The sequence below is a fragment of the Oppia nitens genome, unplaced genomic scaffold (assembly GCF_028296485.1).
Source record: "Oppia nitens isolate AA-2021 unplaced genomic scaffold, nextdenovo-longstitch-racon4-pilon3 scaffold4_pilon_pilon_pilon, whole genome shotgun sequence".
NCBI lineage: Eukaryota > Metazoa > Arthropoda > Arachnida > Sarcoptiformes > Oppiidae > Oppia > Oppia nitens.
In genome coordinates, this window is record NW_026533232.1 from 6,176,538 (window position 1) to 6,192,415 (window position 15,878).

The following is a 15,878-nucleotide window of genomic DNA, read 5'->3' on the forward strand; positions in this document are numbered from 1 at the left end:
CGAAACATATCTCTAATAATAATGTGATCGTAATACTAATTATAATATAATAATAATACTACTATTACTACTAATAATAATAATACTAAAATGGAAAATGCGTGACATAAACAATATATACAGTATTTACTATTATTTTTGAATATTAAATAATCTTTCATAAGATTACTGCAAATGTATATTTTATATTTATTAAATATTAATAATGCATTAAAATTACAAAATTCTTGTATTTTCCAATAATATTGATAATTATTTTTTATAAGAATTTTAAAAATCTTATTTTTATATTATAATTATAGTTTTAAGTTAATAATTTAGCATAATTCTTATAAACATAAATTAAACATTTAAAAAAATAAATATTTTTAAATAAATAAAAATTTTACTCTATTATACATATATAAAAATATGTGATCCACAATGAAATTCTATACAGAATCGCATTTAAACCAAATGTAATGTTATATTAATACTATGTAATAACAAAAGTAACAAAACCATTGTATTAAAAAAGTTATTTATTGTTACATTCTTGAGTCAAAATTAATAAAATTATTTTCACTATTTTCATTACATTTGACTTATTATGTGCAAAATAAATAGCTAGACTTATGTTGCCTAACATTGTATTTAATTATTATTTACTGTGTATTTGGCAATCTTAGAAAAATAATATAACATAAGCAACACTTTAGGTGATGTCTTAACATTATTTAATGTTCATTTGAAGCAAATATTTTATCAAATGAATTGTCTGTTGCATCAAATATATTAGACTATATATGTATTTATATTTAATTATTTACTAATATATACACATTATTATCAAATATAAGGATTCTTATAATTTACTAAACATATTATATGTATATATTGTATAATTTGTATAAATGTTTGCAAATAAGTCGAAACTTTTAAATTACTACAATTTATTACTAAAATAAATGAAGTCATTTATCGACAAATCAATTAAATGTATTTAGTTTAATACAGTATTTCTGTGTTTTACTATATGTTTCATTGACACAGTTTTTCGTTATTGTAGTCAACAATTAATTATTAATTTTCAAGTTTTTATTGTTTTATATAGAATACAATTATACAATTATATGTAATAAGTAATATGAATTAAATACTGTAAATTATGTGATATTTCCATCAAATTAGTATTATATCTCATGTATTAGATTTTATTGTATAATTTTTATTTTATTAATAAAAAATATGATTGATTTTAAGTTACGTATTCTTTAAATATAAGTCCATATAAGAGTCCTTAAAGATATAATTGTTTTAAATTAGAAACACTAGACAATGATATATAATATTTATGTATAATTAGTTGAAATGTCAAGTAATATAAATTTATTAGCAATTAGCTTAGTTAAAATATTAAGCTAAAGTATTATATATATACTTGACGCTACAGTATACTGTATAGTGATAATTATAAGGTAATTGTGATAATTATAAGGTAGAAACAAAATATATTTAATTTAATTTATATCTTTACTATTAATTATATATTACTATTAATCTTTAATAATAGAGTACATATATATTATTAATTATTATAAATAAGTTCTTTACTAAAAATTTATTAATTTAATTTATATTAGCTAATTAAAAAAAAAGTTTAAACTAAATCATTGTTAATTCATAAAAAATGTTTTCGAAAAATGTTTATAAAGCTTCTAAATTTTTGTTGTCTATATTTAGTTTAGTTAATATTAATTATTAAATACAGTATTGTTAGTAGTAATTAATTATTTTCTAAATCTGACAAAATTAACACATTTTATTATATTGATGTCACAGTTTTGTTAGGTTTGTATTGAATTTTTATTTTTGTGCTTCTTATTAACTTTAAATAAAAATTAATTATAAAATAAACATTTCAGTGAAATTATAATTTTTATTAAAATATATTAATGTAATACCAAAGACATAAAAATTATTAATTTATTTAATTTAGAATTTTAAATGTTTCAAATCTACTCCAACCCTATTGTTATATAAAATTAAATGAATTTGCAATTCTAGACTGTTTTTGGTATTGTATTGGAAAATGAGTTTAAAAAAAATTCTTGAATTTTCTTTGATTTTATAATAAAGAAGTAAATGTCAGACAAATAACATGTAATGTTCATAATATGATAAAAGTTAGACTTAAAAACACTGACGGCATAAAAGTTAAGACATTTATTATTCACAATAAACTACTAAACGTTTAAAATGTGAATTTGAATTTTGTTTTAAGCAATGTTTAATATGATTTTATTTTTTAAATTTGAAAATATATAGTATACAGTATAAACTATCTTTTAATATCTTTTTATTATTTTATTTTATATAAATAATTGTATTTTTAGAAATCTGTAATTTAGAATACATAGATAAATATTTGATATATATATAGTATTATATATTATATATAGTCTAAATTCATAATATAATCTCACAATATTATTGACATTTTTGATAACATATAATTATTAACTATTGTATTATTGTTATTATATACTATATAATATAATATATTAATAGTACCATATAGTGAAGTTCAAAAACTTATAAATACTATATTTATATTAAAGAAATAAATCAATAAAAATCAAAGATTTGTTTTTTGCTTTACTCAGATCACTATAATGTCTTATATACAGTATTGCAACTAAACAATAAAATAACACCACTTCAGCAATCATTAGTTGATAAATCTATTGTTGTACATATCATGTGCTATAAACTAGTATTTTTTGTTTTGATTTAATCAATTTCTTATTTTATTAACTTTAATACATAGTTTTTATACAAAAAATAAACAATATATAGAAAATGTTTGGGGAATTAGTTGCAAATATCAGTTGATATAAAATATAATAACAATTTGAATGTGATTTATTATATAAGCAATTGTACGCTAAATATTGATCGCACAGACAGTCATCAGTGCTTGAAAATGATAGCAAAAAAGCAATGCTTTATCTCTTTGTGATATTCATAGTAGTTGTTTGAATAGATTTATAACAAAACAAAAAACACAACAAAGTATAAAATGATGTTATGTTATATAATATGCAATAAATGAATCAAAATTTCAATTGAACTTAGATTTTGTTTACAATTTTCTATATAATTTGAACAGTTATGACCCATCATTTACAACATTATCAAACATAGCAAATACATTATACATTAAACTTATGACAACACATTATATTTAGTATATTAAAACATAAAATTATATTTATTTATCAAAAGACTTTAATTTTAATGTCACCGCAGATATGATTGAATAACAAAAAATAATGTTAAGAATGTATTAATTTTTTGTTTTGTTTATATATATATATATTCTTTACTTTTATTTAACAATGTCTTCTTCCTATGAATTCTTTACTAAAAACTATATAAAACAGTAAACAAACAAAAGGATGAGGACTTGTATACTATACTTATATAACATAGAAATTGATAGGACTTAACAAAATATATTATGTGTTAAGCAATTGTAGAGCACAGAGAAATAAAGAAATTTAAATATAATATAATAGATTGATTGCGTCTCACATCAAATATTTCATCTAAAAAACATCACTAGTCATCAAAAAAAGAAACTTTTTTTTGTAATATTTTTATATATATATGAAGTTTTATAATTCAATTTTAGATCAACTATTGATATTAAAAAATTTCTAATAAATTAACATTTTTTAGAATAAAATATTTTCATGTTAAAAATAATAAATATTTTGTATACAAAGTATTAATGTAAAAAACTATTTTTATAATATTATATGCATAAGTATTGATATTTTTTATTACATAATAGTTTTTTATGTCATTAAATTAATATAATTAAATTGCTGTAGTTTAATTATTAATTTTATCATAAATCTCACTTTTAATTAATGTTTATATTTAAATTTTATTAAAATTTTTGATATTATATTATATTTAATTTAATTTAATTTAATCATATACTTTTATCATACTTATAACATTAGTAATTTCGTTGTTATTTTTAAAAAATACAAAACATTATATAAATTTATATCTATATTTATTTTACATTTGATTTTTATATGTATTTTTTAAATATTTGATTAGATATAAATAAATAAATAAATTTTATATATAAATTATTAGGGCTAAGGGGGTAGGGGGTAGGGGGTATGTCAAATGAATGAAATGGTTAAAATTAGGTTAAAATTAATCTAAATATAACATTTTAGTATTGTACATTTAATTTTTATAATTATATATAATTTTAAATTATATATATATATATCAATATATTTTTCATTATATGTATATTAATATGATTATGTTTTTGTTTATTCTATTATATAGTTATATCACCTTTTTAAAAAAATTATATTTAAAAAATTAAAATAATAATAATGCTTGAAATATAAAATATATTTGATGGATTTTACAAAAAATAGATGTGCAAACAAAATAAATAATAAGTTAAATGATGTGTAAAATTAAAAAACAAAATCCATATAAAAAATCGAAATAACTTTGTATATCAAGGGATAGTTATAATAGAAAATATGTGTATTAGTGTAGAAAATTGATACCGTATTATCATAAAACATAAAACTACAATATAAACAATATTTTATTTCAAAATATCAATTATATTTAATATACAGTATTACAATTTGAATTTGTATATTTAAAATTAATTATTATATAAGTTGCGCTATTTTTAACTAATCTGCAATTTTAAGGTACGGCGTTGTTTTACCAATAGAAATGTTAATGTTATTGAATTTGTTTTAAATATTTTAATAAAAATATTATATAATAATATAATATTTAATTAGAGAAGGGCAAATAAAATTATTTAATAATTTTTTTAAAAATCTATAAAAAATATAATTTATAAAGAAATTATTTTATTTTGAAATTTTAATATAGAGCATTTATACTATCGTATTATAGTAATTACTAAATTATTATTTATTATAAATAAAATAATTATAAAATGACAAATATAGAAAAAACAAAATTATTATGGAAATTACATTACATACATAATATTTATAAAATTTATAATTTTTTGTATACTCTTATACTCTAAACTGCTCTAAAGCTGCTAATAGTTTTTGATAAAATAAATAAACGATAATTAGATAATTTTTATATAAGATCTTATATAGACTTTAAAATGTGTATATTATCGATAGATAAATAACTTTTAAACGCGTAATAACAAACTGTATTTTATTTTATAACAAAAATCGTTTTAATTTACCATGATATATTTAGCAAAATGTACAAACACATATTTTACTAATATTGACATTATATATTAAATTAAAGTTTAATAAATTTTAGTTACATTATATATATATATACATTTACTAATATAAAAAAAAAGTTATTATGAAAATGGTTTTATAGTTAAAGAAATAATAGTATTGAATGTCAACAATTCATCCAATAAGGATTTGTTAGGATATAAAATGATTATATTGTATTGAATAATAGATTATGTTATATTGTAACAACAAATTATGGTATAAAATTACATAAAACTATCCATATAAATAACATTAATAAAATTCATTGTTATAAAATAAATAAAATTGTCTATATATATATTTAAATATGAATACACTATAATTTAAAATATCTACATTTTTACATTATTAAAAATTTTATAATAATATATATCTAACTTACTAGTTGTAGACATTTCAGTAATAATTAGTTTATTTTTTTAATTTAAAGTTAAATAATAACTACAACAAGTTTAAAGTTAAAAACAAATAAAGATATTTAAAAAAATTAGTTACAACCAAAATGTGTAGAAAAGTTGGCAATAATATTTTAATTTTAATATATATTTTTAAATATATATTTTATTTTTTATATTTTATAAATAACATTCGTGACTTATTTAATATTAAAAAATAAAACATTATTATATTAATTTTTATTATAATAATATTTAAAAGATTTTATATTTTGCATTAAGTTTTCTGTTGAATCATTAATAATGGTTTTTGAGTTAAAGTCATTACAACTTATCATATAATATAAAATTAATTTAAAAAGTGTCTTATGATTGACATTTATGTATAATAGTATATACACTATATATTATACAGTATATATAATGTAATATTAGATAAATTACATGAAAAATAAAATATAAGATCTAATTTGCTAAATACAATTATTACCGTAAAATTAGTATTTATTTCTCAATAGATTTGGTGGGGTGTGATGTGTGATGTGACAGTTTAAGGTGTGGTCAACTAAACAATTATAAATTACTAAACAATGCAAACAAATTGCAATGTTTTCCATTATCTATAACTTTAATTTGTTTTTTATATAGCTATCATCATAATAAAATTTATGTAATATTTCTAGAGATGGGTAAATAGAAAGTTTCTAAAAATTCTCTAGAAATTTAACTTTATTTTTATACTATGGGATCCCCATATCTATAGCTATTGTGATACTATAAATATACTAATGAGACATAATATATATATATATATATATAATACTGTATTATACTATATAAAGTAGATAATATATAATACTATTATACAAATGGGATACATATATAAATAATTAGTTTTGTAAAATTTTATTTAACATTTTATTATACCATAGTTTAATATAATTAAATAAATAAATTTTTACATTAATTAATAATTAAAATACTAATACTAATATTTAATTATTATTTGTAAAATCAATGTTAAAGATAACAAATATCGGGAGAACAAAATTAACCATGGGGATCCCATAAATAGAAATTTCTTTAAGAAACTTTCTAGAAATTTCTCTATTATTTCATAAATTTCTCTTTTTTGCCAACACTAAATATTTTTCTCATTATAATATAAATATAAACTGCTTATTATAAGGTAATATGTAAATCAAAAATATATATAATTTTAATTGAATACTAAATAGACATTTATAAAATCAGTATAACAAATATATTAAATTGTGGTAAATTTTAAAATTATTATTATTAAAAAAATTATAACGAAATAATTAATTTATTATTATTTTAAAAGATAAAGCTATAATAATTAATTAGATTTAAGATTAAAAATGTGAAAATTAAACATATGATGTTTTATGTTTTATATAAATAATAATTTATTATATAAAATATGTATAATACAGTATTATATTAGTATTAAAATTCATTACATATTTATTTTCATTACATTTGAATTTAGTTATTTATAAATATGTTAGAAAATATTATAATGTTATAAAATTATAACATTATGTGACTTATCAATGAATTACATATAAATTGACTTTCAGTTTGTAGTAATAACTCAAAGTATTAATAAAATATCAAACAAACTCTCGAGAGTATCAATATTTTGATAGTAAGTATGAGTTGTTTTTGATATAAGATTAAGAATCACTTTAAGAATAAAATATTTACATCATTTATCTTAATTAATAATTCATTATTACATTAATACATAAAACTTTTAACCGTATATTAACTATTATAACACACAATAAAATGTGTTTTCTATATTTAACTATTTTTTCTAAGTAATCATAAAATAAATTATAAAATTCAAAATACTTTGGTTTATTCATATACAGTACTTATAATAATTATTTTTTCTTAGTATTATATTTAATTTAGGTGTGAATCACATATTGCGTTCGCACTTTTTAAGAAATCTAGATGTAAAAACATATTATTAAACAATTATACATTATATATAATCAGGGTTGCTAAAGGTTTTCGATTTCAGGGGGGTATAGGGGGAGGTAAAATGGCAAAATTTTCGAAAAAGCTTGGGGGGGTTATAGGGGGGTGAACATTATTTATTGCATTTTTAAACAACAATTTTTGCCAATTTTCATTAAATTCCCACTAAATTCCCATTAAATTCCCACTAAATTCCCATTAAATTCCCACTAAATTCCCACTAAATTCCCACTAAATTCCCAATAAATTCCCAATAAATTCTCAATAAATTCCCAATAAATTCTCATTAAATTCCCAATACATTCCAAATAAATTCCCAATAAATTCCAAATAAATTCCCAATAAATTCCCAATAAATTCTCAATAAATTCCCAATAAATTCTCATTAAATTCCCAATACATTCCAAATAAATTCCCAATAAATTCCAAATAAATTCCCAATAAATTCCAAATAAATTCCCAATAAATTCCAAATAAATTCCCAATAAACTAATAAAAATATTCTCAACTTAATTTCTCAATACTCAAAATGATTTCTAAATATTAAGAATTGAATAAATATATATATAACTATTATAATTATTAAATAAAAATATTATTGTTTTTAAAAAAATAATTAATTAAAAAATAATGATATAGTACTGTATTTATTATAACGTTTTAATAATAATAATAATAAAATTGACAGAAATAATTATTAATTAGTTCTAAATAATTTAATTTAAGAATAGTATCTTTTTATAGTATTTTATATTGAACCATAACTAACACATTTTAATATAAAGATTCTAAATTCCCACTATATTCCCACTAATTTTAAAATATTTTTTTTAATTAAAAAATTAATGATATAGTACTGTATTTATTATAACGTCTTAATAATAATATTGTCAGAAATAATTATTAAAAACTAAATAATTAATTTAAGAATAATTATTTTATATAGAATTTCATGATGAACCATAACTAACACATTTTAATATAAAGTTTAAAAATATTAAAATATAATAATTTTAAAATTTATGCTAAAAATTTTTCAACTTAATATGAAATAATATATATATATATATTATCATTTATAAAGAGCTAAAAATAAAAAAATATATTTTATTATTTTTTTGAAAATTGGTGGGAATTTATTTTTTAGCTTGTGGAGTGCCCCAACTATTTTAAATAATGTTAAATTGATGTAATTAAGTATTTTTATCTATTTATTTTCTATACATAAGCTATTAATTTATATTAAAACTAATTTAATATTTATTTTTTTTGTTTAATATAAAATTTTACATAGTTAAAAAAAATTTTCGGCGCCGAAGTCGTCGATAATTGGTAGTGGGCCCCCTAGCTTTTTGGCTTCAGGCCAGTGGGGGGTAAAAGCCAAAATTTCTTGATCTTAGGGGGGTAGGACGTCTTACTCTACCCTACCCCCTTTAGCAACCCTGTATATAATATATATTTATTTATTATATTATATATACCCAAAAACCTAAAACAATGATTATATCGGTTTATTATTTATAGTTTTTGTAAAATTTAATAAAGTAATTAAAATAATAATTAGATCAGGTGATTACAATATGTTTTTATCTATTAAATAATATAATTAAATTGTCATAAAATTTAATGAGATTTCATGAAAATGATTAATTATTGAGTGTTTTGTAATCAATATATAATACAGTAGAATAAAATTTTGTGACATTTTTAATATGTGTATTCATTATCGATAGATATAAGAATTGAGAAAATTTTTCCAGTATTTAAGTATAAATCAAATAAATATTTGTATAATGATTTTGTAAGAAATTTTAATTTTATTCATTAAGTTATAATCTATTTATTGTTAAACTCTAATTAAGTAAAATATAATATTAATAGATTTTGTTAAATAACTAATATTAAGTATTATTTATCTGTTTTTTAAACATTATATAACGCGTTGTGATTAATAAAGATTATTATTCTTGAACTCTAATTGATAGTCCAATTGAAAATCATACACTTTTTACAATTTTCTGATAATATAACGTAATTGTAATTCATATTATTTTAAGTACAAAATTGTTTTAAATTATAGTTGAATAAAAATGATTATTAAATGATAAACATTTTCAATGTTTATGCATATAATTATAATTAAATATTAAATAATGTATTATTATTTTAAAAAATAATTTGTTGACATTCCTTAGTTTGGTGCAAATAATTAACTTAAAATTAAAATTGATTCAATAATTTATAAGTAATGTTATTTTAGTTTTATTGCTATAAAATTCTTAATAATTAGTACAATAAAAGAGGTTAATAATATTTCTACTTTTAAGAATTTTAAATTAAACTAAAAATATTTTTATAATTGTGACGGTTCGGGTTTATGGTTTACCGTCAAATAGCCCGTAAAGATAACTTTACGAAGCAATAAGCAATGCGGGGTATATATGATAGGGAACTGTGGCGTAATTACTGTACGGGTTGCTATATGAAGACTATTTAATAGGTACGGTATATTTGTATGGGTTATCTATTACGCCACAGTATATATGAATAGCCCATTCGTGACTCTGGTAACTGCGCTATATATATATATCGCTATTAGTATCGGAAACCTTGTACCGGAGCTCGGAAGGACTCGTCCGTAAAATTACGGAATTATAGCCCAACTCCGCTACACCTAAGGCTTGCACTTACTATTAATAATGATTACATTTTAAAACTCTTTAAACTTCTCATTTATTGATAATTATAATGTGATAGTCGATAAATTACATGTATTTACTAATTACAGTATATTAGACGATTAATAATTAATTTAGTTACTTTAGATTTATCAAAATGTAAAAATATACAATTTATATGATTTAATATAATATTTAGTTAAAGTAACTTTATATAAAATTAGTTAATATTTAAATAGAACATAATTACTTTAATTTACTTAATTTGATTAAACTGTATTTTAAGTTATAATAGAGAATATACATAGAGATACAGTATATCATATTTATAATGTTAAAGTAAACTTTATATTTTAATTTATATCTTTGGAAGCGCTTAAGTGATGTTTTAACCATCACATAATAATCAGAAAAATTTATGATTTATGTTAAACAGTTTATTTTTATTAAAGTTTTATCTTTTTAAAGGTTGGTAATTTAGTTATAATAATATACGTTTATATTAATTATTTCAATAAGTATTTTTTTGTCTTTATTGTATAATAAATGTATCTTTTAAAATATAAATAAACTGTATTATTATTTTTGTTTATTTCAAACTAAAGTTTATATGATTTTATAGATTATATATTATATGCCTTTTAAAACTTTATAAAAAAATCATTATAAAGATTTGCAATAAAACTACTGTATGGAGAAATTCACTTCAATTTCTAAATCGACAAATTTATAGAATTATATGAGATTTATACGGCTTTATATTATGGGTTAGATTTTAGACAATTACTGTTTTTATTTTGTTTTATGTTTAGCTATATTTAAGTAATACATATTTAAAAAATATTTGGATCAATTAAGTTACAAATTTTTCAACTATATATACAGATATACTGTACTCTTAAAATCTTAGGGTGGGTGAACTTTTTTTTATTGCATTTTTAAACGACAATATTTGCCAAATTTGAGTAAATTCCCACTAAATTCCTAATAAATTAACTAATAAAAATATTCCCAACTTGATTTCTCAATACTCAAAATGTTTTATAAAAAATTAAAAAATTAAGAATTGCATAAATATATATAACTCTTTAATTATAATTATTAATTAAAAATAAAATTGTTTAGTTTTAAAAAAATTATTAACTAAAAAATTATAAATAGTAGACAAAATAGTATACCTATATATAAAATAATTATAATTATTTAATAATAATCAGTTTTGTATAATTTGATTCATCATTTGATTATATATTATATATATCAAAGTTTAATATAATTAAATTAATTAATTATTTACTTTAATTAATAATTAAAATACTACTAATAATTTTTAATTTTTACTTATAAAAACAATGTATTGTTACAAGATAACAAATATATAGAAAACAAAATTAATATGTGGATCCCGTAAATAGAAATTTCTTTTAGAAACTTTCTAGAAATTTCTCTATTATTTTATAAATTTCTCTTTTTTGCCAACACTATTTCTAATTGAAATAAAAATATACCATAAATACAAAGAGAAAAAGGTTGGCACTAGTTTTTTATTAAAAGTATAGCAAAGAATTAAATTATTTTTTGATATACTATTTAAATATATTTCATAATTAATATTTGTTTATCAATCAGTTTCTAATATAAAAATTAATTTATATTACTATATCAAAAATAATTGATCAATTTTTTACTATACTTTTAACAAGAAAACTAATGATAATGTTTTTTCTTTGATTGTATTGTTGTTTCTTAATAAAACCCAAAATTGACAATTCGTTATAAATAAATAGATAATTGACTGAAAACATACCATTTTCTACAAAAATAATTTGTATATATTTATTGGTCAGTAGTAGTCAAACATCTCTTCAAATATCACATTAGCTAAGGATTTAATTGAAGCATTGCATGACTACATCGTTACTGTAAACAAAATTATGATGAAGTAGTCATTTATCCATTAATTTAAACGTATTTTATTAATATTTGAACTAAAATAAAACAAAAATTTATTAATTAATATATAATACACCATAAATAAATTATTAATAAAACTATTATTATATAGTATTTGTTTAGATAATAAATAAAAACTAATTTTATAAAAATTATATTTTTAATATTATTGCAATTTATTATATTTATTTTAGTTTAATACACATCAAAAAAGTTTAAATAGTGTATTATATGCAACATTAATAACAGGGTTGCTAAAGGTTTTCGATTTCAGGGGGGGGTATAGGGGGAGGTAAAATGGCAAAATTTTCGAAAAAGCTTGGGGGGGGGGGGGGTATAGGGGGGGGTGAACATTTTTTATTGCATTTTTAAACGACAATTTTTGCCAAATTTGAGTAAATTCCCATTAAATTCCCATTAAATTCCCATTAAATTCCCATTAAATTCCCAATAAATTCCCACTAAATTCCCACTAAATTCCCGCTAAATTCCCATTAAATTTTCAATAAATTAACAAATAAAAATATTCTCAACTTAATTTCTCAATACTCAAAATGTTTTCTAAATATTAAAAATTGCATAAATATATATATAACAAATATAATTATAATTATTAAATAAAAATATTATTTAGATTTTAAAAAAAATAGTTATTGATTAAAAATTAATGATATAATACTGTATTTATTAAAACGTTTTAATAATAATAATAATAAAATTGGCAGAAATAATTATTAATTAGTTCTAAATAATTAATTTAATTTAAAAATATATATTTTTTAGTATTTTATATTGAACCATAACTAACACATTTTAATACTGTATTTATTAAAACGTTTTAATAATAATAATAATAAAATTGTCAGAAATAAATAATTAGTTCTAAATAATTAATTTAAGAATATTTTTTTACATAGTATTTCATATTGAAAAATAACTAACACATTTTACTATAAAATTTAAAAATATTAAAATATAATAACTTTAAAATTTATGCTAAAAATTTGTTTTCTACTTTTAATAAGAAATAATATATATAAATATTATCATTTATAAAGGCTAAAAAATAAAATAAAATATTTGATTATTTAACTTTAATATAAAGTTTAAAAATATTAAAATATAATTATTTTAAAATTTATGCTAAAAATCTTAGTTTTCGACTTTTAATAAGAAATAAAATATATATTATCTTTTATAAACAGCTATAAATAAAATAAAATATCATTAATTTTTTTGAAAATTTGGTGGGAATTTATTTTTTAGCTTGTGGAGTGCCCTAACTAGTGTAAATAATGTTAAATTGATGTAATTAAGCATTTTTATCTATTTATTTTCTATACATAAGCTATTAATTTATATTAAAACTAATTTAATATTTATTTTTTTGTTTAATATAAAATTTTACATAATTGAAAAAAATTTTCGGCGCCTTCGGCGCCGAAAATTAGTAGGGGGCCCCTAACTTTCTGGCTTCAGGCCAGGGGGGGTAAAAGCCAAAATTTCTCGATCTCAGGGGGGGTAAGACGTCTTACCCCCCCCCCCCCCCCCCCCCTTTAGCAACCCTGATTAATAAATATAATATAAAATAAGTAGATATTAACCAAAAAGCATAATAAATACTAAGTGAATTTTAGCTATAAATCTTAAATAAGTTATTAAATATTCTGCAAAAGTGTAATATTGTATTTATAAAATTTGTGTATCGATTATTTTTTATATAATAATTTTAGTGTTTATTTTATAAATTATAGCTTCGGAAGCAAATCTAAATCAAGAAAATATAATAAAACATTTGCAACATATTATATTTCAAAATTATGTAACAATATTTATGTTTGTAAGCTTAATATAAGTTATTCAAAACAATATATAGTAGTATATAGAAAAATACTATAAATGACTTTTAATTTAAAATTGAAATTCATTATTTACAATTTTATTTTATTTTTTACATAATATTATATATGATAAATAATTTATTTCCTTATTTCAAAACTATACTTAGATATATATATATAAACTTAAAGATTACAAATTTAAATTAACCTTCTTAATTATTTTATAATTTAAATTATTTCAATGATTTTGTGATAAACGTCATCAAAAAAAATTGCTAATTTATTAATTTTGAAATTATGTTTGTTACGTAAATAAACTTAAATACTTGATTAAAAATGCATTATTTATGTATTTTTTTAAATTTAATATTTCAATACAATAAAATATAATTTAACACATTTATAATATTTAATAATATGACATAACTTAGTACTTATATAAAGTAAATAAAAATTGCAAAATATATTAATAACTTAGATTTACACTTATTTAAGTGTTTATACTTAATAAACAATTGCAATTACTAATGTATTTTTTAATATACATTCAGCTTAATATAAAAATAAAAGTTGTTAATTTTATTTAAAATATTGTTTAGTAAACTTATTTAACTATACATAGTTAATATAATAAATTGTTAACGCAGATTTAACTTACTTAAAATTTTATTATTGTAATTTTAAAGTGAAATTTAATATCTTTTATATCATATCATATAAAAATATAATAAAATAAATTAATTAAACAAATTTTAATTAATTATCATTATAATACTGTATACTCAAAGTATAGAATGTATTAAAGATATCAAATAATTCAAAACAAATGCAATTTTTGATATGTGTTTTTACACATACAGTATAATAATATTGTATTTATCATGTATTTATGTAACAATAATGTTTTATTGACAACTGTGTAAAAATATTAAACTAATATTAACTATAATATATTGCAATTAGAATATAGTATTATTTTTATTATTTTAGTTTTAAAAAATTGATAAACTTGTTTCTATTTACGTATAAAATGGAAAATAATAGTAATTGTTTACTGTATAAGTAAAATATAATTTACTAAATTTAACTAATGCTAATGTCCATTTCATTGTACATTATTTATACATTTTATAACAAAATATTGTACAATAAAATAAATATTATAAAGCAACAATTTAAAATATTTTATTTAAAAATTATCAATTCAAAATGTAATAAAATTTTATACACTATAATACTGTATATAAATGTATACATATAATGCAATATATACAGTATATATATATTGTATTTATATGATTTAGTAGACGAAATGCATTTATTGCAATACTTATGAATTATAAAGATTGAAGAGATATATATTTGAGAGGCCATCCCTTCCGTTCCCATCTTATGTTTGTTTGTTAGGCACTCAGTATTTGCCGAAAAACAAACAAAACTAAATGAAATGAAACTATAATTTTTGCAAAACATTTATATCGATCAACAAAACCTATTATATTGCATGACATACTTTTTTAATACCACTATAACTAGTTTAGTATATTTTTATACAGTATATAAATTATAAATCATAAAATAAAAGTCTAATTTTTGTTTATTGAAACTTTGTGTGAATTAATATATAGTATTTTATTCATCAAATTATTTGTAAATTAGTAAAAAATTATTTTAAGT

The 15,878-nt window shown here is 18.1% G+C and overlaps 1 protein-coding gene across 1 annotated transcript in view; it reads left to right on the forward strand.

Annotated features, from left to right (window-relative positions):
* LOC128959555 (cAMP-specific 3',5'-cyclic phosphodiesterase-like) overlaps positions 1 to 15,878 on the forward strand; it is a 96,346-nt gene that overhangs the window by 956 nt on the left and 79,512 nt on the right. The gene's annotated exons all lie outside the window — the stretch shown is intronic.